Genomic DNA, 25,764 nt, shown 5'->3' with positions numbered 1-25,764 from the left:
GGGATCACATAGATTGGCTGTCTCTTACAGCCACTAACTGGGGACCTGGCCTGAAACCCAGGTATGTGTTCTGAATTGAACCAGCAACCTTTTGGTTCGCAGGCCAGCACTCAGTCCACTGAGCCACATCAACCAGGGCTGACTTTTTTTTTAATTCATTGATTTTAGGCACAAAGTAAGAGGGAAAGAGGGAGGGGAAGGGAGAGAGAGACAGACAGAGACGTCGATTTGTTCTTCCACTTAACTTATGCAATCATTGGTTGATTGTTGTATGTGCCCTGACTGGGATTCAACCCAAAGCCTTGGCTTATCCTCCAACGCTCTGAACAACTGAACTGCCCAGCCAGGGCCTAATAACCTTATTACAGATGGAGAATCTGAGGTTTAACTCTGCCAGGGTTACATATCTAGTGTGTGGTGGGCTGTACTGGGGCTTTTGAGGATTGGGCCTAAATGAGGACGATGGAAGGGGAGGAAAGAGGCTGTGTTGGGAGTGCAGGTTGTTTTGGAGGAGTCACTTAATTTATATTAAGCCTCATTTCCCATGGAAATAGCAAATTCATGTGAATTACTTACTTCCCGGAGTTGTTTTGAGAGTCAAATCAGGTAAGGTGTTTCTTGGAAACATATTGGAGAGTCAGATTTATGACTTGTGAAGCGACTTTGAAGGTCATCTGTGGGAAAGAGCCCTCTGGGCACCGTCTTTTGCTTAACCCCAAGGTAGTGCTTTTCATTTGGTATTCTAAGAGAGTCTGCATGTTGTCCATCTACACAGTGTGTTTTGTCCCTGTATCCTGTTGCCTGTGCAGGATATGAGACATGGCATGGCCATTTAATGTATCCTTTGAAGTGAATGAGTTTCCTTGGTTGAAGGAGATAGGAGCCTGGCTTTTCCATCTCATTTAGTGGCTTTTGAACCTATTATGCTATCCTTTTGCCTGGAATGGCACTGTGTCCTGAAAATGATAATACTTGCTTTAATGCATACTTCACTCTCTGGTGTTGGTTGCCTAGCCTTGTATTTCCAAAGTTATGGATTGTCAAGAGTGTTAACTCTGTGGTGGGCAGAAACCTTTGATGGTAAGGGAATTGGGGTTGTCTTGTGGAGATCTGTACTGATAGGAATATGTGGTAACCTGGAGGGAATGTTCAGATCACATAAAGTAGCTTTCAGTCAGCAGGGATGAGTGTATGTGTACCCTCTCTTTTTTTGTTCCTGTGTGGTATTTTTCTGCTGTAGAGGAAGAAGCACATTACTTAGGTGGCCCAAGTTCAAGCAAATGATGACTAATTGTAATGTCTGAGTTTTAATCTAAAGCCAAAGGCTCCATGGCCCCCAAACTAGATCTTGCCCAAAAGCTCATATAAGAAGCATTTTTATTTAGAATGTTCTCTCTTATGGAATTTGGGAGTGGGAAGAATGCCTAGAAGACTTGCATTCTAGAACTGTTAGGATAGGGGCAGAGCCCTGCCTCAGATAGCCAAACAGAGCAGATCAGGGAATGTTTGACAGCTGTGTCTAATTGATAAAACTCTGGTTAGTAGGTATGTTGGGGGTCATTTATTTCAGCCTCTTACCTAGTGGACACTAAACATATTAAAAGTGAGCACTTCCAAGCATGAGACTAGTTCTCAAGGCAGTCCACAATTCTAATTAATAATTAATATTGTTTTGTGCTGTCAGTGATTCATTTTACCCATGTACAGGGTCCAGCACAAATAACATCTTTTTTATTACAAAATCTTTAATTACAAAATCATAGGCATGTAATTCTGTACCATAACAATATAAAACTGAAGCACACCATATGACATTTTAGGTGCAATGTTCAAATTGCTGTCTGTCTCATGGGAGACATTTACGTACCCTACCAACCACACTTAAGCAAGCCTTACGTCTTCCGGACCCTGTATATTTACTGTTCATTTTTTCACCACTCTTTCTTGCAAGTTACTCCTTCCTTTTGTGTCAAATAGGTACACCCTTCAGGTGTTTTATTTAGTGAGAGTCTGTTAGCGGTAAACGCTCTTTTTTTTGGAAAATATCTTTATTTCCTCTTCAGTCCTGGGCACTAGGCTTCCAATTACTTTCGCTCAACACTTTGAAAATGTCATCTCACTGAAATTTTGGCTTTTTATTGTTACTCTTGAGAACTATGTTGACAATTTAACTATTATTTCATTGTAGGTAACTTGCCTTTCTTTCTGTTTGTTTTTAAGATTTTTTTGTTGTTGTTTGTGTTCTTAAGTTTCGTTACATGGTATGGATTTAATTCTATCCTATTGAAAACTTGTAGTGATTCCTCAATCTGAGATTTCGTATCTTTCATCAGTTTTGTAAAAGTTCCCAGTCATTACCTCTTTAAATGATGCCTCTCCCAGATCTCATATTTAACTTACATTGGACTGTCTCATTCTGTTCTCCACATCTCTTACTCTTTTTCAAAATTTCTGTCTCTAAATTTGTGTCATCTTCTGGGTAATTTCCTTTATATTTGAATGCCAATTTACTCAGCTAGATCTAATTTGCTTTTTGAATTCTTATTTTCATTTCATTCTTTCGTTCATTTTTAAATCTACCTGATTTTCATGCTATCTTGGTTTTGTCGTATGGTTTTCAATTCATCTTATGTTACAGTAATTTTATTTTAAAAAATTATTGATTGATTTCAGAGAGGGAGTGAGGAGGGAGGGAGGGAGAGAGAGAAAGAAGGAAAGAAACACTGATACGTTGTTCCACTTATTTATGCACTCATTGATTGATTCGTGTATGTGCCCTGACTGGGGACTGAATGAGCAACTTTGGCATAACCAGATGATGCTATAATCAACTGAGCTATACTGCCAGGGAGGTAATTTTGAATAAATTTAACTTATGGTCTCTGTCATATTGTTCAGTTATCTGAAACTTTTAGGTTATAATCCTGCCATTTGTTGTATCTGACTCTTGCTCATGATGAATATGTTTCGTCAAGTATTTTGTAATTGTAGTGAGCTCATATTCAGGGATGCAGCATCTGTGATAAACTTATGTAGCTTGTGTTGAGGTCAGTTCTCCCCAGAGCAGTTTAAAAAAAAAATCAACTTTGCTTAGGTGTAATTTATGTACAATTAACTTTATTTAAAGGAAAAAGAGTTTTGACAGATGTGTACACCTGTAAGGAGCTGCCACAATCAAGATACAGAGTGAGAGGAACAAACCTTGGGCTTGCACTGCCTTTGACCCTTAAGATTGCTTGATAACCCTGGCTGGTGTGGCTCAGATGGTTGGAGCATCATCCAGTAGCCGAAATGTTGTGGGTCCGATTCCAGTAAGGGCACATGCCTGGGTTGCAGGTTCGATCCTAAGTCTGGGTGCATGTAGGAAGGCAACTGATAGATGCTTCTCTGTCATATTAATGTTTCTCTCTCTCCCTTTCCCTCTCTCTGAGAAGCAATGGGAAAAAAAAAAGCCCTCGGGTGAGGATTTAAAAAAAAAAAAAAAAAAAAAGAGCCCTGACTGGTGTGGCTCAGTTGATTGAGTGTTGTCCTGCAAAGCAAAAGGTCACTAGTTCGATTCCCAGTCAAGGCATATGCCTGGGTTGTGGGCCAGGTCCCAAACTGCGACACATGTGAGAGGCAACCCATAGATTTTTCTCTCAGACATCAGTGTTTCTCTCCCTCTCTTTCTCCCTCCATTCCCCTCTCTCTAAAAATAAATAAAATCATAAAAAAAAGATTGCTTGGTAAACTGCAAAGACTGAAAAACAAAACAACAAGCAAACAAAGAAAATCTAACTTAAGCCTTGTAACAAGCAATGGGGAATTTGTGATGTTACAAAAATTCTTTAAAGCTATCACTAATTGTACTGAAAGATCTAGTGATATCAGGCTAGAAAAAGAAAAGGCATCCAAATTGTATAGGGAGAAGTAAAGTCATCTCTATTCACAGATTATATGATCTTACATATAGAAAACTCTGAAGATTACATTAAAAAAATTCTAGAACTAATAAGTAAATTCAGCAAAGTAGCAGGATACAGTGTCAACACACAAAAGTCATTTTCATTTCTATATACTAACAATGTACAACCTGAAAATGAAATTTCATGAAAAATTCCATTTCCAATAACATCACAAAGGACAAAATACTTAGGAATTAACCAAAAAGGTGAAAGATTTATACAATGAAAACTCCAAAACATTGCTGAAAGAAATTAAAGAAGATATAAATAAGTAGAAATACATTTCATGTTCATGGATTGGAAGATGTGTATTGTTAAGATGCCTGATGTCCATACTACCCATAGACTCAAACCAACCCCTATTAAAATCCTAGCAATATTTTTTGCAGAAGTAGAAAAATCCATCTTAAAATTTATATGAAATTTCAAGATATCCCAAATAGGCAATACAGTCTTCCAAAAGAAGGACAAAGCTAGAGGATTCACAATTACTGATTTCAAAACTTACTAGCAGTAATCCAAACAGTGTGATACTAGTATAAAAACAAACATACTGATGAGAGAATAGAGAGCCTAGAAATAAACTCTCTCAAATACAGTCAATGATTTTTTTTTTAAAGACATTTATTTATTTACTTTTAGAGAGGAGTAGAGAGGGAGAGAAACATCAATGTGTGATTGTATTTTGCACACACCCCCTTGGCTGGGGACATGGCCTGCAACCCAGGCCTGTGCCCTACACTGGGAATTGAACCGGCAACCCTTTGGTTCGTGGGCCGACTCTTAATCCACTGAGCCACACCAGCCAGGGCTGGTCGATGATTTTTGACAAGGGTATCAAAACCTTCAATGGGGAAAGGACAGTCTTCAACAAAGGGTGCAGGGAAAACTGGATATTCACATGAAAAAGAATAAAGTTGGACCCTGGCCTAACACCATATACAGAAGTTAACTAAACTGGATCAAAGACCTAACTAAGATTTAAAACTATAAAACTCTTAGAAGAAAACATGTGCAAAAGCTTCAAAACATTGGATTTGGTAATGGTTTCTTGGATAGTATATCAAAGGCAGAGGCAGCAAAAGAAATAATAGATACACTGGACTTCATGAAAATTTAAAAAATGTACATCAAAAGACACTTAACAGTGTAAGAAGGCAACCTACAGAATAGGAGAAAATACTTGCAAATCATATATCTGATAAGGGATTAATATCTAGAATATATAGAGAAGTTCTAAAATGTAACACAAAAGCTAAACAACCTAATTTAAAAATGGGCTAAGGGCCCTGGTTGGTGTGGCCCAGTAGATTGAGTGCTGGCCTGTGAACCAGTTGCCAGTTCGATTCCCAGTCAGGCACATGCCTGGGTTGCAGGCCAGGTGCCCTGTAGGGGTTGCATGAGAGGCAACCTCACATTGATGTTTCCCTCTCTTTCTCTCTCTCTTCCCTGCTCTTTTTAAAAATAAATAAATAGAAATCTTTTTAAAAAATGGGCAAAGGAGCCCTGGCTGGTGTGGCTCAGTGGATTGAGCACCGGCCTGTGAAGCATGGGGTTGCTGGTTCGATTCCTGGTCGGGGCACATGCCTGGGTTTGCAGGCCAAGGTCCCCGGGAGGGAACCATGAGAGGCAGCCACTCACTGATGTTTCCCTCCCTCCCTCCCTTCCCCTCTCTCTAAAAATAAATAAATAAAATCTTTAAAAAAAATATGGGCAAAAGACTGTAATATACATTTCTCCAGGAAAGATATACAAATGGCCAATAAGCATATAAAAAGATCCTCAGCATCACTAATAATTAGAGAATTACAGATCAGAACTACAGCCCTGGCTGGGGTGTCTCAGTGGATTGAGTGCTGGCCTGCGAAGCAAAGGGTTGCCATTTCGATTCCCACTTAGGGTACATGCCTGGTTTGTGGGCCAGGTACCCGTTGGGGGCACGTGAGAGGCAACCACACATTAATGTTTCTTTCTCTTTCTCCCTCCCTTCCCCTCTCTCTAAAAGTAAATAAATAAAATCTTAAAAAAAACCCAAACTACAGTGAGATCTATCTCTCACCCATTATGATATTTACTAGGATGCAGAGAAATTGGAAACTTTGCGCACTGTTGGTGGGAATATGAAATAGAATAGCCACGCCACGGTGGACAACAGTATGGTGGTTCTCCAAAAATTAAAACTCTAATTACCTTATATTCCCACAGTTCCACTTCTAGGTATATAAACGCCCCCCCACCAAAAAAAAAAAAACCCCAGAAAACTGAAAGCGGAGTCTCAAAGAGATATTTGTATACCTGTGTTCATAGCAGCATTATTTACATTAGCTAAAACATGGAAGCAACCTGTGTCCATCAACTGATGAATAGATAAGTAAAATGTGAGGTAGCTATATGTGTATATATAGAGATATATGTTATTTTGCCTTAAAAAGGAAGGAAATTCTGACACATGCTACAGCGTGGATGAACGTTGAAGACATTATGCTAAGTGAAATAAGCCGGTCTTAAAAGTACAAATAATGATTCCACTTATATGAGGTACCTAAAGTAGTAAAAAATAATAGAAACAGAAAATAGAATGGTGTTTTTCAGGGACTGGGGAGAGTGAGGGATGAGGAATTACTGTTTGATGGATATACAATTTCAGTTTTACACGATGAAAAGATTTATGGAGATGAATGATGGTGATGATTGTACAATATTATGAAGGTATCTTATGCCACTGAACTGTGCACTTAAAAATAATATGGTAAATTTTGTTATGTGTATTTTTCCACAATAAAAATATTGAAATTAAAAAAAAGAAAGAAAGAAAGAAACAGAACATTCCCTTCATTCCCAAACATTTCCTCCCTCACCTAGGCCTTGGGAACAACTGTATATTAATTTGCATTTTATAGAATTTTATAAAAGTCAAATAATACAGTGTGTGCTTTTTTTTGTATCTGGTTTCTTTTATGTACTATAGTGCATTTGAGATTTATCTATTTAGTTGCATATAACAATAACTTCTATTGCTAAGTAGTAGTCTGTTACATGGCTATATTATAGTTTTGTTTATTGTTCACTGTTGATGGACTTTTGGGTTGTTTCCATTTTTTTTGTTGTTGTGAGCGTTCATGTACAAAATTCTGAGTGGACAGATTTTCCTCTCTTTTTAGAGTGGAATGCCTGGGTCATATTGCAGGTTTATGTTTAACTTTTTAAGAAACTACCAGTTTTCCAAAGTGGTTGTACCATTTTATGTTCCCATAACAGTATAGGAGAGCTCCAGTTCCTTCATCTTTTCACCAACATACTTGGTATTGTCAGTTTTTTTATTATTAACCTTTCTCGTGGAAGTATAATACTATCTCACTGTGGTTCTAATTTGCATTTTCCTGATGACTGATGATGTTACACATCTTTACATATATTATTGGCCATTCGTCTATCTCCTGGAGTAATTTTGTGTGTGCTTCTATTGGCCACTCATGGCTATTATCAACCTGGAACCAAAATTTATGTAATTTTTTTCTACCTGTAGATTTCCAGGGCACAAGCTTAGTATAAATTTTTAACTGCAAATTCATCTCACACATACATCTATGGTTTTGAATTCCTACATTTCTTCTTCCCATTTTGTTAGGTAACCTAGGCAAGATTCCTTATTTCTCTGTGGATAGATTTTTTTCCTAGTCTGTCTTTTTACTGTAGGTATCAACCTTTATACAGGGATCTCAGTTGCTTTAAGGGGACTTGATCTGTCTCCTGGACTATGAGCACGTCATAAGTACCTTACGCTGCTAGGACAGCGGGTGTCCAGCGGTGTTGTCTGCTCACTAATCCCATTTTCAGCTTTTATTTCTAGTTCCTGGGATTTCCCTTACTTTCTGGTGAGCTCAGTTTAGCTATATGAGTATATCAGTTAGGATCCAATAAGAAAAAAGAAAACCACATGTAGCTATTTAAAATAGAGTGAACTCAGTAAAGGGAGTTAATTTAAACCTTAGTAGGAACTGCATTAAGCAGCTACCTCATGCAGGACTGAAAAACCAAAGGAGGAAGGTTGGGGTTATCAGAACCTAGAAATCTGGAGGGATCTGGTGTTAACTCTATTCTCATTCTCCGAGGAGGAGAAGGTGTTGCCTGGTGCTGCTGGTTTCTCGGGAGCTCATAGGAGGGGCCTGGAGGAGCCAGGTTTGCACAGTTGAACCCTGCCCAGCTGTGCTCCTGGTGCCTCTGACGGGGCACAATGAAGCTGGTCTGGGAGTTTAGAAAGAAGCCAGGAGCAACCAACAGCTGATGTCAAGAAACAGCAAGTCACAAGAAGAATCCTTTGTAACCTCCTCCTGCCTTCTATTTTTCCTTTAGCACCCTCTCTCGTCAGAACCTAACCAGCAGCCAGCTGGCAGAGGTGGAGTGGAGTTAGTGGAGTCCAAGGCCTAGTGTCATAGAGCAGAGCATAACTGGGTAGGTGTTGAACTGAGAGACACAATAACTGAACTGGCACAGACCAAAAGGATGTTTATTATATTTTCTAAGCATGTGTAGGCATATTTAGTAGGAAGACTTTTTGGGTTATCTGGTTTATTGTATCAACAGTCAGTAATAGCAATAGCTAACTTTTTCTTTTTCAGCATACGCGTATACTCTGAGCCAGTCACTATTCTAAGCATTTTACATGAACTGTTTCCCAAAGCTCTATGAGGTAAGTACTGTTATTGTTACTATTCCCTTTAATAGGCAAGGAAACTGAGTAATCTACCCAAAGCCATATATAGTTTGTAAGTGGTGGAGCTGGTGTTCTAATCCAAGCATTCTGGGTTCCATAACCCACATTCTTAAGGTCTTTATTATTCTTTAAGTTCTGCCCTGTGTCAAACAAAAATTTGTCTTCTTGTAGTTGCCTCTCACTAGTTCTAGCTTTGTCTTCTTGCAGGACACATAGTTTTCCTCTTTATCTGCATGACAAACATGCGTACATTGGAAAAAAAGTCTTCATGTTTTCCCTGGGTCAGACATCTATATTTCTTTCCTCACATTTGCCACAGTATGACTTTCAGACCCTTCACCAAGATTGTCATTCTTCCTCTGCATGTACTCTAACTTTGCTTTTCAAAGGTGGGGCACAGAGTTGTCTTCTACTCTTGTGAACTGAGCCTTGAGTAACAAAACAAGTATTGATGTTTTCGGTAACTCTGTCAGATTCGTGGTTCATTGGGAGTGTGTGCAGTAACAGCCTCTCGTCTACCTCCCACTATAGATAGCCTTTTTCCCCCTCCAGAAGCAACCTTTTGGTTCAATATGAACTGCTGTACCAGGTCTTCACCATCCTGTGTTAGTTTGATTTATTATTTTCTTCTAAATGCAGGGATTTATATTTAATCCTGTTAAATTGTATCTTGTTGGTACCATTAAACCTGATCTTTTTGCCCACATCAAATCTAAGAACACTGTATTTTCTGTCTTTCACAGTTTAGAATTCCAAAGCTCAGCAAGGAGGCTTTATATGTTTTCATTCTGTCTTTGATAAAAATGCTGAACATGGTAGGTTTTAGAAGCAAGCTCAATGTTACACCACTATAGTTCTGACTCCAGTTGATGGAGGTTGGGGGGGATTAGTTTTAACTATTTCTTCTGCTAAACTGGGGAAGGAGTTATTTGGAAAGGGCAGTATCTTGGCTGTCAATGAGGGAAGGAGAGAGGAGTCAAGGTTAAGGGGTGGCCTTTGGGCAGTCATTTGCTCTAATAAGGGACAGCTTGGCAGAAGTAAAATGATCTGGTTGTTGTAGAAGGGAGAAGAGGGCATATTGCATGGCATGCTCCTGGGTGGAAGCTTCTGTTGGCAGCTGTGGCAGCTTCCCTTTCTGTCCTATTTAAGGGCCAGTTTCTTTGAAGCCAGGGAGGAAATGCCAGTGATTCAGCCTTGTAGGTGTTTTTTTTTTTCCTTTTGCCTTATTGTAGCTGAGTACCAGTTTATCTGGTGAGGAGTAAAGACTACATGCTTCAGGCGTATTTATTTGACCTCTTGAGTACTTTCCTGTGACTGGCCAGAGACCCTTGTTTCGCAAGCCGTCAAGTTTCTGGTACCCTGTGGTAAGGTGGATACAGTGTGACCCTGGCTCTTGGTCCTGTGTGTGGGCAGTAATTGCGCTCTGCCCTGTGAGTGGGCATTTGTTGAGTGCCTGACTTCCGGATGGCCTCAGTGAGGGGGTGAAGTAATAATAGCTTTGATTGCCTCCTTTTCTATCTCTCCTGTGGTGTGACAATATAAGTTTGAGGGAAACCTCTTGTTCCCTGAGAATTTTTGTCACTGTACCCCTGATGAACTGTTGCAAAGTGGACTTTGTCCAGTTGCCAACCTCTAAAGCCCAGTTTCCTTAGACAGTGAGCAAATATGTAATGAGTACCTATTATATCACTCACAGAGCTGAGTACATAGAAAAGTACATAGTAAGGATTTTCCTCCTTATTGACTCTTCAAAACTGCAGCTATTTTATAAGGATAACATAAAAATATTTATGTACTCATACATTCAAACCTACTGGTACTTTATAAAAATAATATAACAAATACTTACATACTCTTCAACTAGATTTACCAATTGTTAACATTTTGCCACATTTGCTCTCTATCTTTCATTTTACGAACCTTTTTGACTATTAGCTGTGACAGTCAAGTTATTTCATTCTAAACATTTCAGCATCTATTTCCTAAACACCAAAGTATCTACTATATAACCACAGTACATTTAGCACACAAGGAAATTTAACATTGATTCAATACATCCAATATACCTCTTCAGATTTCTCAGGTTTACCCAGTGATTTTTTTTATAGATTTTTTTTCAATTCATATTTTTGTTTTTTTAAAGAGTTTATTTTTAGTGAGAGAGGAAAGGAGGGAGAAAGCAAGGGAGAGAAACATTAACGTGAGAGAAAAACATTGATCAGTTGCCTCTCTTACGCTCCCCCACCAGGGACCAAACTTGCAACCCAGACATGTGCCCTGACTGGGCATCGAACCGGCTGCCTTTAGCTTTGTGGGATGATGCACAAACAGCTGAGCCACACCTGTCATGGCTCAGTTCAGCTTTGGCTGAAGGATCATACATGCATTTAGTTGTCAAGATTTTATCATGCCCGTAGCTTCCTGTAACAATTCTTTAATCTCTTTTAATCTTAAATGCTTTTTTGTCCATCACAGCATCGGCATTCTTAGAGAGTTCAGGTTAGTTTTTTGCAGAATGTCTTTTAATTTGGATTTGTATGACCATTTCCTCTTGATTAGATTCAGGTTAAACATTTTTGATAGAATTAATTAGGTTATTATTTGGTTAGTGAAACTAGATATGGAATCAGTGTTCAGTTTTGTGCTCAGTTGTGTTGTCTGATCTTATCCCTATAGGAATCGAGAGAAGAGGGAATTCAGGAAGACCTGGAGTAACTGGGAAAGACTTTGGCAGGAAGATGGACAGAATTTGATGTAGTTGGAATATGGGGATATAAGCTACTGTTTGGGCTTCCCATCCCACTTTTTAGGTTGTATATCATGAAAAGTGAATTTCCTTTTCAGAGTTTAGAGCTCTGTATTTTCTGTGGTGTTTGTACCATTTGGAAGCCTAATAGTTTAGAGCTCTCTTGCTTTGGCTTCAGACAGGCTTTGGGACTTCCTAGCATTTTGCCAGCTGTCTAACTTTGGGTAAATTTCCTTACTTGCAAGCTATAAAGGGTATCAATAACTATCTTAAATGTGATTGTGATGCTCACAGTGAAATATTACATAAATATTTGAATTAAAATATTTTAATGCCTTTGGACAGGGGCCAGTACTCTGTAGATTCTGCCTTGTTCTCCACTGGAACATTTATTTTTTTTACCTGTGTAACTCCTGAATGTGTTTGAAGGCATGGAAATGAGAAAGGGCTTAGCTCATGCAGAGAGAAGTGAGAAGACTGACTTGATTATCTTAGAGTATACACTGTGGAATAGTGGGAAATAAGTTTGAATAAGTGAGTTGAAGCCATATAATGGAGGACTTGGAAAATTAAGCCAAAGAATTTAGATGTGTTGTTTTAGGCAGAAGAAAACTATGGCAGTTTTTTTGTTGGGAGAAACACACTTGGAGATGAGAGTGGTATGGAGCCTCCTAAAGAAGAACCTTCCCTGGTTCCTAGACCAGAATCATAATAGGGCAGGGCCTTCCAAGTGCTCACCAGGGGTGGGTGTGGTTTGTCAGTCTTGCAACAGGAGGCCAGAATTTCTACCCCAGTGGCTCTTCCTGCTTTGTCATTGACTCACCCCATTGACCTGGGCTGTATGTCTTTCATTCTGGTTGCTGTTTGATCTGCAGAATGCTGGGGCTGCCTGGAATGATGTGAGGCTGAGCTGACCAACGTTGTGTGGAATGGGGGAATGAACAAGCATTCCCGTCTCTTTGCCCCCTCCCTGGGTAGAGGCTAATTCTAAGCCAGACTGCCAGGAATCACTTTGTTCCAGGCCTGAGGAAGCTGTCCACCGGGAGGTAGGTCAAGATGATTCCTGCCGTTTCTGCTTTCCTATAGGTCAGCTTTTTATTGAACAGAAGTTCTACTTTTTGTTCCCTGTTCCAGGTTCTTCATAGTAACCTTCTTTCAATTACTTGAAGCAGATGGGTTACTACAGGGGTACACAGAGCAGTTTAACAAATATATTCTTCTGGCCGTGGGGGGAGTTTCCAGAGGTTTCACTGATCCCTACTCTGAGGTAGATTACCTGGAACTCTTGTGAGCCAGACACTAACAGTGGTTCACGCTCATAAGGGCAGCTGTGGAGAGGTCCTGATCATAAGCCACAGTCTCTCAGCTGCTGGGTTTCAGAACCATTTTTGGTGTGTTTTAGTGCCCCAAGTGATCTCCTTTCTCTTTGAAAGAAAGCAGTGAGGAACGAGGAATGGAGGTGGTGGTGTATGGATTGGGATGTGCTTGTGGATTATGCTGGAAGTCAGGGTAACCAGGTTTCTAGTGATGTTACTAACCAGCTGTGTGACCAGGGACAAATTGCTTAACCTTAATGGACTAGAGTTTTCTTGTATGTATAAATGAACAGTTGGGATTATATGATCTATGAAATTTCTTTCACAGAAAATTTATCATTATATAATGTGTGATTGTGAAATAATAGTTTACTTTTAACATGTGACATATGTTGCACATATTTTGTCACTTTCATTGTAAATGTGGGACAGTTACTATATAAGTTTGTCCCCTTCAAAGTAATTATGTTCTCAATCTTTACATTTATTCTGGTGTTGCTGTCAGTGCTCAGAACATTTTTGACTTCTAAGCCAGTCTTTTAAATATCCTCAAAAATAACAAATCTTCACTCTTGTTTGGTGGATTCAATGTTTGGAAACAGCCAGAAGATAACTGAGAGTCAGGCAAGGCACTACCTTTTTTGATGAATGGGGTATGACAATTTTTGTTTTTCTCACACATTGATTAGACTTTAAAGGCAGTTTCCAAAGGAGTGTTTCTGAATACTGGGTTGGCCAAAAAGTCCTTTTGGTTTTTCTGTACAATGGCTCTAGTAGTGATTAGTTTACTTTAACTTCATTTGAAACAATTTTGTTAGATTGTACTGTGACAGCTGTCATATCAGTGTACATTAAAAAAAATCAAAATTGGTGAATTTTTGTGTAGCTATTTTCATATTGAAGATGGAAGAAAATATACATTTTCAGCATATTATGCTTTATTATCTCAAGAAAGGTAAAACACAAATGAAACACAAAAAAACATTTCTGCAGTGTATGGAGAAGGTGCTGTGATTGACTGAACGGGTCTGTGAAGTTTTGCCCTGGAGATTTCTCGCTGGATGATGCTCTACATTCGGGTAGAAAAGTTGAAGTTGATTGCAGGCAAAATCAAGACATTAACTGAGAACAGTCAGTGTTATACCATGTGGGAGATAGCTGACATACTCAAAATATCCAAATCAATAAAGTTACTGGTGAAAATGAAAAATGTGTCTTTTATTTTATGGAAGAAACCACACAAACTTTTTGGCCAACCTAATATTTCTATCAATGGTAATATTGTTAGAATAAGTAAATAACTTCCTAAAGAGACTATTTTGATTTCAGTTTTCATTTGATTTAATAATATTGGAAATGTTTGTTTTAAAAGGTGTCACTCCATTATACTCACTGTATATGCTTGCTTCTAGGATGAGGTGACTAGATAATAGAGAAAATTATCCTTTATCATGGTAGGCCTTCCAAATCACAAGTGTGTTGAGGGCCAAAAAGTGTTGGAACATGTTGCTGTAGGACATTGTAGCTGAGGAGCCATTGAAGTCCCGTCTTTAGAACCCTCACAGCCTCAAGTTCTTCAGGCTGCAGAAGACAGTGCTCACCAGCATGCCTCATTCCATCAGGATTATTTCCAGGTGGCATGCCTGAAGTGGATGGTTTGGTAGCTCCTATCTTTTGGAGGAGAAATGATTTATCATTGCCACTTCATTGACTTTATTTATTTATCCAGCAGTTTAGGTTTGAAAAAGGGTGGGGGTGTGTGGTGTGTAGGGAGGGGGTGCCACAGCAAAGAGGCTGTCTTAAATGCATTTATTTATTTATTTATTTATTTATTTAAGGACTAAAATGTGTGTATTATTTCTTACACTTAAAAATTGTGACCCCTGATTATCATGCCTTTGGTTTAATCCTACTGAATGAAGAACATTAACAATAATTTGAATATAACAAAGTTTCTGAAAAGAGATGAATTATTTTATATACACATTTTAAATATATGGTGTATTTATGATTCAGTAGTAACCTTGAACATTTTTAAGCAGCTTGAATTCACTTAAATTAGGTTAATTGTAATACCTTGGAATCTGTTCCTGGAAATGGTCGTTTCTTGAGAACAAGTCAGTGAAATAAGGTGTTAGGCAGCCGGGTCACAGATGCTTCTAAGTCACTATATGATCATTGGCAATTCTCTTCCTTGCTCTAGACTTCCTTTTCCTTATTTTTATACTGAAGCAGAAGAGTTCTAGATTTGAAAACAGGTAGGCCTGATGAGGTTTGAGATGGGGAAGTATCCATTTGTTCTAAGCTGCCTGACTATTAAACTAGGGGCAGGAGTGGAAATCCTTTTTAGCACCTAAATTATAGTGACTGCTGTCTATTGCAGTCACAGCTGAGTGACCAAACATGAACTAGCTAATGAGAAGCAGGCACCGGGAGCTTTCTCCTGAAAAACAATCACAGGACATGCTGGTCCTGAGAGAAGTTATTCCCTGAGAGGACCTATTGTTTGAAAGAGGTGGGGGTGAATTTCATCAAAATGGACAGTGTGGGTATTATGAGGAGATTTAGAGACTTTGTTCCCTGCTGTTAATTTTCAGCCTTTGACAGGAATCCTCTTAATGATTGGTGCAGTGGGATTCATTTAGAGAAAAACCCGCATGTAACCACAATTAGAAGTTAAATGCCCAAGAGCAGAGCTAATTGATGGATAGACAAAGGGGCCTAATCAGATGCTTTTCAATACTTAGATCCTACATGAACCCAGAGAGAGAATATGCTGCTTATACAGCTTGCTAGGCATTAGGCTGAAAGATTTGGGCTCCAAGCTGAGGAGGAGGTGACCTGTAGAGTCCACACCTCTTAGTCTTCCTATTTAATCTCCCTATTTTTCTTCTTTCCCTCAGTGCCCTTTAGTTTTATTTAGGATTGTGTAAACACAAGTTGGCTTGCCAGTCCTCTTAAAGTGGCAGGTCCATGACATGTTTCGCTGGTGACTCATGTTAAGTATGTGACTTTAAATTAGAGGGATTGTTCTCTTTGACAGTTGGCTTTACTGGCTGCCTCACTGAAAGAATTCAGTAGATTAGGTCCAGATGGCTCTAATTGTCAGGCAGTGTTATTTAGCACCTACTGTGAGCAACCAGTGTGCTGGAATGGAGCTGATAGATGTATGAGATAGTTTCTGCTCTCCGGGAGCTTAGTCAATTGAAACATGTATGCAGTTAGCATCAACCCAAAGAGAAATGAAATAAAGTGTGTAGAGGAACAAGCAATATGGAAATATATAGGGGCGAAACAACTGTTCCTGAATTGGGAACGAGGAGAGCTTCTGAAGGGAGAAGGCATTTGAGCCAGGTTTTAAAGGGTGAATAGAAAGGAGTTCAGTAGATTTAGAAGAAAGGGCATTTTGGAGGAGGACATAGCATGGGCAAAAGTACAGAACCTGGAAAATGCCTGGCATGTTTGGGGAAGGTATTCTTGAGATAGAAGATATTTTAGAGTGGTGGTCGCCAGCCTTTTTGGCACCAGGGACTGGTTTCGTAGAAGACAATTTTTCCATAGACCAGGGTGGGGTTGATGGTTCCAGCATGATTGAAACACAGTACATTCAAGCTCACCTCCTGTTCTGTGGCCTGGTTCCTAACAGGCCGGACTGGTATTGGTCCACGGCCCAGATGTTGGGGACCCTTGTTTTAGAGAATGAACTGGAGATAAACCTGGAAAAGAAGTTTGACGGTTGGATCTTAAAGAAGAACCTTAAATGTCATGCTAAGGAATTTGGATTTTATTCTGCATGGAATTGACTGTTGAATTTTTTTCCCTAATTAAAAAAGATTTTATTTATTTACTGTTAGAGGGGGGGGAAGGACGGAGGAAGAGAGGGAGAGAAATAACAGCGTGTGAGAGATACCAGTTCCCTCTCACAAGGCCCGCAACTGGGGACCCAGCCTGCAACCCAGGCATGTGCCCTGACTGGAAATTGAACTGGCAACCTTTCAGTTCATAGGCTGGCACTCAATCCACCACACTAACCAGGGCTGTTGAATGTTTTTGATGTAAGGAATAACATGGCTCAGTCAATCCATGTTACTTAGGTCTTGGTTTGTTTTTTAAGTGTAAGGTCTTGGATTTCAGGGTTGAGAAGGTGGTGGTCCTGGTTCTTAGAATATAAAATTTGTCAAGCATCTGATGTTTGGGAACTTGATTTCTCACTTACATTTACTAAAGCAGCTCCAAAAGCAAGAAGGCAGAAGCAGTTGACAGTATCCTTTTGGACTGAGTTTACTCACACCTCCAAAGATAAAGGTTTTCTTAGGCATGTATATTACATACAGCCCTTTTTTTAAAATTTATTTTATTTATTGATTTTAGAGAGAGAAAAAAACATTGGTTTGTTGTTCTGCTTATCTATGTATTCATTGGTTGATCCCTGTATTTGCTTTCACTGGGGATGGAACTGGTAATCTTGGCATATCAGGACGATGTTCTAACCAACTGAGCTACCCAACCAGGGCATCATCGGCAGTCCTCTTGCTAGTGTACTGCTTGCTACTGCTAATCCTTTGAGAATAAAATTTATCACAGAGGTGGACTTCTGATTATACAATGGAAACCAAAAAACATTTTTTAACCTAATTGAAAAACAGTATATATTCATTGTAGGACATAGGAAAAATACAGAAAAGTATAAACAAGAAAACTAAATCCACCCATAATCCTACTGTTTGAAGAAAATCACATATTCCCACTTCAGTATTTCATTTTAATATTTTGTGTACCTATGCATATTTCTGTTTAGCATAGTGCAGATCATACATTAACTAGTACAGTTTTGTATTCTGCTTTTTTCCCATTTCCTCCTGTTTTCATTATATAAATTCACATATGATTATAATGTTGCCAAAACACTATAAGTATTTCCAATGCCTACGTAATAGTTTATCGTGTAAGATTTTATAGTGCTTTCAGTTTTTCTATTTTAAACAATAGTACTTTTATACAAACTATATATAACAGGTAAGTCCACTATAAATTCACCCTTTGTCCTAACCCTACTTTGCATAGGTAACCATTATTTATTAATAGTATTAAAGTAATTTTTAACTTAGTGTTTTGCATAAAATTATTATGCATATATTCTTGTCAGTATTTTTGGTTTTATGTAAGTCTGCAAGTGGATTACTGTGTCAAACAATGTGAATTAATTTTTTTTCCTGATCATATATGGTGGTACAGTTTAGAAAACATGAAAAGTAAGGATTTAAGGGAGAAAGTAAAAATGACCATAATTCCACAACTCAGAAATAAACATTGTTTTATATAGTTCCTTTCAAATATATACGCACATTTACACTCACAGATGTTCAGATGTGTGTATCATACACAGATTGGTATATATACTTAAAATTTTTATTTATTTTTAGAAGGGGGAGGGAGAAAGAGAGAGAAACATCGAGCACTTGCCTCTTGCATGGCCCCAGCTGGGGACCTGACCCACAACCCAGGCATGTGCTCTAACTTGGAATTGAATCATCAACATTTCGGTTTGCAGGCCAGCACTCAGTCCATTGAGCCACACCAGCCAGGGTGGTATATGTACTTGAAAAATTAAATCGGGTTCATACCATACTAGGGCTTTATATCCTGCTTTTTAAATTCAACGTTTCTTGAGTATTTCTCCATGTCATTCAAATCATTTTAGAAAAGATCCTCACCCAAGGATGTGTCCACCGGTTTTAGAGAGGAGGGGTGGGGGGTGGGGAAGAGAAACACATACATCAATGTGAGAAACATTAATTGGTTGCTTCCTGTCCAGGCCCCAAGTGGGTATTGAACCCACAACCTGAGTATGTGCCCTGACCAAGAATCGAACCTGTAGCCTTTTGGTTTATGGGACCATGCTCCAACCAACTGAATCACCTGACCAAGAGTATTAAATACTTTTAAAATTTTTTAATTTTTACTTTTTAAAAACTTTTAAAAAGTTTTTATTTTTAGACAAGGGGGGAAAAGTGGGAGAAAGGGAGAGAAACATCAATGTGTGGTCGTCTTGTGTGCCCACCACTGTGGACCTAGCCCGCAACCTAGGCATGTGTACCCTGACTGAGAATAGAACTGGTGACCCTTTGCTTCACAGTCAGGTGCTCAATCCACTGAGCCACAAAAATCAGGGCTAATTTTTAACTTTTTAAATATATTTCATTGATTATTATAGTTTCCCATTTTTTTCTCCCCTTTATCCCCCTCTTCTCTGCCGCCCCTTTAGTTCATGTCCATGGGTTCTACATGTAAGTTCTTTGGCTCCTCCATTTCCTATACTATTCTTAACCTCCCCTGTCCATTTTATGCCTGCCTATTATGCTTCTTATTCCCTGTATCTTTCCCCCCCATTCTGTCCCTCCCCACTGATAACCCTCCATATGATCCCCATTTCTGTGATTCTGTTCCTGTTCTCGTTGTTTGCTTAGTTTGTTTTTGTTTTTTAGGTTCAGTTGTTGATAGTTGTGACTTTGTTGTCATTTTACTGTTGATAGTTTCTGATCGTCATCTTTTCCTTAGATAAGTCCCTTTACCATTTCATATAATAAGGGCTTGGTGATGATGAACTCCTTTAACTTGACCTTATCTGGGAAGCACTTTATCTGCCCTTCCATTCTAAATGATAGCCTTGCTGGATAGAGTAGTCTTGGATGTAGGTCCTTGCCTTTCATGACTTGGAATACTTCTTGCCAGCCCCTTCTTGCCTGCAAGGTTTCTTTTGAGAAATCAGCTCACAGTCTTATGGGAACTCCTTTGTAGGTAACTCTTTCCTTTCCTCTTGCTGCTTTTAAGATTCTCTTCTTATCTTTAATCTTGGGTAATGTAATTAGGATGTGTCTCGGTGTGTGCTTCCTTGGGTCTAATTTCTTTGGGACTCTCTGGGCTTCCTGGACTCCCTGGAAGTCTGTTTCCTTGTTCAGTTTGGGGAAGTTTTCCTTCATTATTTTTTCAAATAAGTTTTCAATTTCTTGCTCTTCCTCGTCTCCTTCTGGCACCCCTGTGATTCAGATGTTGGAATGTTTAAAGTTGACCCAGAGGTTCCTAAGCCTCTCCTCATTTTTCTGAATTCTCGTTTCTTCATTCTGGTTGGATGTTTATTTTTTCCTTCTGCTCCCAATTGTTGATTTGAGTCCTGGTTTCCTTCCCTTTACTGTTGGTTCCCTGTGTGTTTTCCTTTATTTCACTTTATATAGCCCTCATTTCCTCCTCCTTTTTGTGATCGAGCTCAATCCATTCTGTGAGCATCCTGATTACCAGTAGTTTGAACTCTGCATCTGATAGGTTGGCTCTCTCCTCATGGCTTATTTCTTTTTCTGGAGTTTTGATATGTTCTTTCATTTGGGCCCTATTTCTTTCATTTGGGCCCTTACGTTGTTAGGTGCTAGCCAGGGCAGGGCAACCGTCTTTGCTGCATTGTGGTGCCCTCTGTAGGGGAGGAGTCAGAGAGGGAACAGTGCTGCTTGCTTAGCTCTTGCCACATTTTCCGTCACTTTCCTGGCTTCCCACAAGTGAATTGCGCCCTTTAGGTGCTGCTTCGCAGGTGGGTGGGTTTGTTTGGGTTCTAGGATCCTGTGGGCCTCTCTAGTGGAGTCGCTTGTGAGACTGGGAGTTTCTCCCACTGGCACAACCCCCACAGATTTTTACAGCCAGAGGTTTTGCATCTTTAGTTTCCCATGCTGGTTTCCTCCCAGCTTATCCATATGTGAATGTGGGATCTTCCGAGAGTTCTGCCACTTTGCCTTGCTGGGCATCTTCTCTCTCCATGTCTCTGCCTCTCCTACCAGTCTGGATGAATGTTTCTTTAACTCTTTGGTTGTAGGACTTATATGCAGTTTGATTTTCTGGCAGTTCTGGTTGTTTTTTGTTTTTAAATTGGTTGTTATCCTTCTTTTGGTTGTGCGAGGAAGCAAAGTGTGTCTGTCTATGCATCCATCTTGGCCATAATCTTGAACTCCCAATCTTAAAATATTTTTAATGACTGCATAAGGTTTCGTCATACAGATACATCATAATTAATTGGAGCTCTTGTTAGATGTTTAGTTTTTATCCAGTTCTTCATAACTATAAGTAATTCTATCTATATATATATTATATTTTAGCTTATTTTTTAAACTTCATTGAATGAAATTATTTGTTCAAAGAACATGAACTTTGTTTTTTAGACTCCACTTTTAAAAATTTTAGTAAAATATACATAACCAAAGTTACCATTTTAACCATTTTGTGTTCAATTTACAATTTAATTTAAATCCACAATTAAGTGTACAATTCATTGGCATTAACTATATTTACAATGTCATGTAATCATAACCACTATCCATGTCCAGGACATTTTCATCATCCCAAACAGAAACTCTCTACCCATTAAACAGTAACTCCCATTCCTGTCTTCCTCAGCCCCTGACAGCCCTCCATTCTCTTTCCTATCTCTGTGGATTTAGCCATTCTAGGTACCTCATAAGTGGAATCATACAATTTTTGTCCTTTTGTGTCTGTCTTATTTCACTTAGTGTGTTTGAATATGAACTTTTTTTATGTCCTTGGTATGTAGTGGCAAATTTCTTTCCAGAAAACCATTTAAAGAGTGCCTGCTTACTCTCTTGAGAAATTGTACTGTTCTTTCTTTGATTATTAATTTCTCATTCAAAATACTAAACTAAGTTAAGTTTCCTGGAGCGTGTGATAGCTTCTTTGGCATTATTGTGTAAAATCAAATAGGATTTGTAGGAGAGAGTGGAAAGAGAAAGTGGTGAGGGTAGGAATGTGTCTACTGGTATGAAGCCCTATAAAAAATGATCTTTGGAAATGAAAGGAAAAGGAGATGTTACCCTCAGTTCCCCACTTATAAAATGGGGGTGATGGCACCTTCCCCCTCTGCCCCACAGGAACTAATGGCCCTGAAATTCCCTTTAGAAATTATTTCGGTGGGAAGGATCCTCAGAAGGGTAGGCTCTACGGGGGAAAATTGGCTTTCCTTTGCCACAAATTTCAGAGCCCTGTCTCTTGACAGTTCGTTAGATATTCTAGAAATGTTTTGCTACTTCCTAGTGAATCATCTTTGTACAAAAAAAGAGGAAGGAGACACACCTGTGTTTGTGTGTGTGCATGCGCGTGCGCGATAGTGGGGCTTGCTTTAATTTCATATGGTAGTGTGTGAGTGTGAGCTGCATTGCTTATCGAAGTTACTGAAGGACATTAGGGACCATTAGTTTCTCATTAGTTGAAATTAAAGACACAAGGAAGGTGAATAGCTCATAGGACACCCTCTAGAGTGGTGTCCCAACCCAGAAGTAAGGGGATGTCTTTTAACTTCATTTGAATATTCTGGGCTTTTTGCTTCAATATTACACATCAGACATACACTGCATACAAATTTATTTAAAAATTAGTCATTCTGTCTGACATAGCCATACTCTTGCAAATTAGACAACAGTTAATCTCCACTGAGAAACTTTTCTTTAGGAGCTAAATACTAGTTACTGTTTTATTTAGACTCAGGTAGTAAATATTTTAGGCTTTGCAGGTCATATAGTCACAACTACTCACCTCTGCCATCGCCGAATAAAGGTAGCCATAGACAATACATAAATGAATGCGTGTGGCTGTGTTCCAATAAAACTTGATTCTTAAAATAGGGGAAAGCTGGCCTAAAAGCTATAGTTTGTTGACTGCTGGGTAGTGGGAAATACATTAGTCAGAAGGCCTGGTTTTCATGGGGAGTAGTTCAAAAACAGCTTTGATGTCTGCTGCTTACTAGCTGTCATCTTAGCATCTCTGAGTCCTCATGTCTCAGATCAAAATAATAATACTTCTCATAAAAATGAGAATGATCAATTATACATATAATATTTCTGGAAATCAGGATAATGTAAATTGAAACAGTGTATTGTTTTCTATATTTTGATAAAAATAGCATCTATTGTTGGGAGGGTGTAGAAACAGTAATTTTTATGCTCTGTTGGATTAAAATTGGTACACCCTTGGGTAATTTGGGAGTACCTATCAACACTTAAACTTACACAGACTTAATAAATTCCAATTATTGGTATATATCCTAGAGAAATATTAGCTTGCATGTTAAAGGAGGTGTGTACCAGTATTATTGATATAGCATTCTTTGTCATGAGAAAACACTATGAACAACCTAAATGTTCAGACATAGCAAAATGGGAAAATGAAATTGTGGGACAGTTTTGCTGTGGCATTTTTCTTGAGCTTTCAAAATGATGAAGAGTCCACTATATACTGATATGAAACATGTTAAAGAAATTTTTAAGTGAAAAAGGCAAGTTGCAGAACAAATTATACAGTGTTATTGATATGTAGACAAAATACACAGACTCTGTCTACACACATAGGAAAAGTCTGAAAAGTTATACAACAATTTTATAACAATGGTTACCTCTGGGGAGGGGAATGCCTGTGGCGAAAGTTGTTTAAGGTTTGATGAATAGGGAGTTTTGCATTTTACTCTATATACTTCTGTATTATATTATTTCATAGCAATAATGTATTCTTTCTCCTTCCCACTTATTTGGATATTTGGTGGGCCTATCTCCACTTGCCAGGGTCAGGAGTATGACAAAGTAGGATTAATTCTGCAAGCCAGCTCTACCCACATCAGTTGAGTTGGACAGCTGCTGAGACCAGAACAAGGAGCACAACGTGTATGGGGGTGGGTGGGTGAGCAATGTGTGCAGATGGCTGGGAGAGGCAGCCAATACAGGCCAATTCTAATTTACCAACAGTAACTATCACATGTCATGTCTTAACATTCTCTAAATTGCTTTGCCATCCATTATCACACTGGGCCCTGAGGAGAATTCTGTGAGCAAATGAGGCAGGGATGATGATAGGAAAGGAAGTAATCAAGACATGGGACAAGGAAAGGATGTATGTAGAAATAGTTTTGTTTTTTGTTTTGTTTTTAATTTTAAAAAGAAACTTGTACAAGGATACTCACTACAACATTGTTTGAAATGGTAACATTGAAAATAGTTATGTCCATCAGTAGGAAAATATGTGAACACATTATGGTATATTCTTTATATGGACTGTTACACATTTTATTTATTTTATTTTTCCATATGTAATGAGTTCATGGGATGTTTAAAATTGTTTATAAAGTACTAAATAGACACGTAGTATTATTATTAATATCAGTAAACTTGAAAATTTCTAACCCTCACATTTTTTTTTGTTACCCTTCAGACCACCATTGGTATGACTGTGAGGCAGTTTATCATGCACAAAAAGTTATCCAGGACCAACAAAGTGACTAATAACAATAATCATTAACATTGAACAGTAAGAAAGGTGACTGTACATCCCAGTGTGCCTGTGACTGTCATGACTTCGATCAGTTCACTCAGGATTTCATCCGGATTTTGACTCATTACCTCTCACAAGTATCCCATAATAAATTACATGATTACTTTAGTAATATGACTTTTGTTTTCACCTTTGAATGATATGTTTGAGTTCATCCTGATTTCTCTTGGACATGTCTAATTTCAGTGAATCTTGTGGGTCTAAGATAATTTGAATGACTGCTTCAAATACAAAATTTGTTCCTATAGGTCCTGCCCTGTTTTATAAAATATTGTGTTATTTTTAAGCATTTGTTAATTGGCTAAATTAACTCTTCTATTTAAGACGACAAGTAAAATTTATTAACATATAGCAAGGATGAGTATGTTGAGACTTACCTGGCAACAGCTTTCCCAGGCATAATTGTATCTGGAAGCAGCTATAGCTGAAATTTCAAACACAATTCATGTATCATACTTTTTTAAAAGTATGAGTTAGAGGGACTTCGGTAAAGATGATGGTGTAGGTGAACGTGGTACTCAAATCTTCCCACAACCGTGTCAAATATACAACTAAATTACAGAACAACCATCATTCAGAACTGCCTGAAATCTAGCTGAATGGAAGTCCTACAACTAGAGATTTAAAGAAGACAACACAATGAGACTGGTAGGAGGGGCAGAGACATTGAACGGACTGGTCCCACACGTGTGTGTGGTGGTATAAAATTGAGAGGGATATCTTGGCTCTGGAGGTACCCCCTGAAGAGCAAGGAGTCCCAGCCCCACGCCTGGCTCCCCAGCCCAGCGTTCCAGTGCCAGGAAGACAAGTCCCCATAACTCTGGCTGTAAAAACCAGCAGGGAATGTGGCTGAGTGAGACAGAGGACTTCTGAGGTCTCAGGCAGTTCCTCTTAATGGGCCCATGCATAGACTAACTGGGACTCACTCCCTCTGAGCTCTAGTACTGGGGCAGCAGCTTGAAAAGAACCATAACCATATGGGAGGAACTGAATTGTCTGTTATCAGGGCGAGGCTGGGGAGGGGTGGTAAGCAGCTTTCTGCCATACAAAAGTGTTGGCACAGGCAGTTGTTCCTTTTCTGAGGACCCCCTCCCCTGAACTTGCAGGTGGGCATCATGTCTGAGTTTCCATCAACCTAGCTCACACTTACAGCCCGCCCAGGTGATTCCCTGAGAACTTGTCCCATCCAACTTGCCGGTCCATCCAAGCTGTTTCCAGTGGCTTTTCCATATAACTGGTTTCTCTAGCCTCATGCTTTGGACTTTCCTAAAATCTTTTGAACAAGCAGCATCTGGCCTCTGCATGCCCCCCTACCTCTTGCTCAGTGCCCCCAGGCCAAGCATTAATGGCAGTCTGCCTTGGTTCACAGCTTGGCCTCCCCTGGTCACCTCCAATCCCAACACAAGTAGCAGCCATTTGCAGATTGTGCTGGATGGCCCCAGGCAGGGCACAGGCAGTGGTTGACTTTGTACCTCTTGGGAGGCCCCAGAGGCAGTGGACCTTGTAGACAGCTTCAGACCATGTTTGATTACAACCTTCCCACCTCCATAATTGAAACATTCAAGGGGTGGACTTGGTGAACACCAAACCCCCACTGAAGCAAGTGCTGCTTTATAGGGTAGACTCCTGCAAAGCAGGTCATTTGGTGTCACAGCTGGTCCTTGAGGCTGATTG

At 39.2% G+C, this 25,764-nt stretch overlaps 1 protein-coding gene across 6 annotated transcripts in view; it reads left to right on the top strand.

The window, feature by feature from the left end:
- Positions 1–25,764, top strand: part of NUMA1 (nuclear mitotic apparatus protein 1) — an 83,009-nt gene that overhangs the window by 718 nt on the left and 56,527 nt on the right. For 3 of the 6 annotated variants that reach the window (XM_054576214.1, XM_054576215.1, XM_054576207.1), the window contains exons 2-3: positions 8,298–8,396; positions 8,564–8,634. The exons of 1 other annotated variant lie outside the window; for it this stretch is intronic. The gene's annotated coding sequence lies outside the window, so the exon portion shown is untranslated. The remainder of the gene's footprint in view (positions 1–8,297; positions 8,397–8,563; positions 8,635–25,764) is intronic. 2 more of the 6 variants (XM_054576211.1, XM_054576212.1) reach the window with 2 other exon arrangements.

The sequence above is a fragment of the Pteronotus mesoamericanus genome, unplaced genomic scaffold (genome assembly GCF_021234165.1).
Source record: "Pteronotus mesoamericanus isolate MK-2021 breed Mesoamerican mustached bat unplaced genomic scaffold, CSHL_Meso_final contig_33, whole genome shotgun sequence".
Lineage (NCBI taxonomy): Eukaryota > Metazoa > Chordata > Mammalia > Chiroptera > Mormoopidae > Pteronotus > Pteronotus mesoamericanus.
Note: the sequence above shows the minus strand (reverse complement) of the source record. Positions and strands in the feature narration are given on the sequence as shown.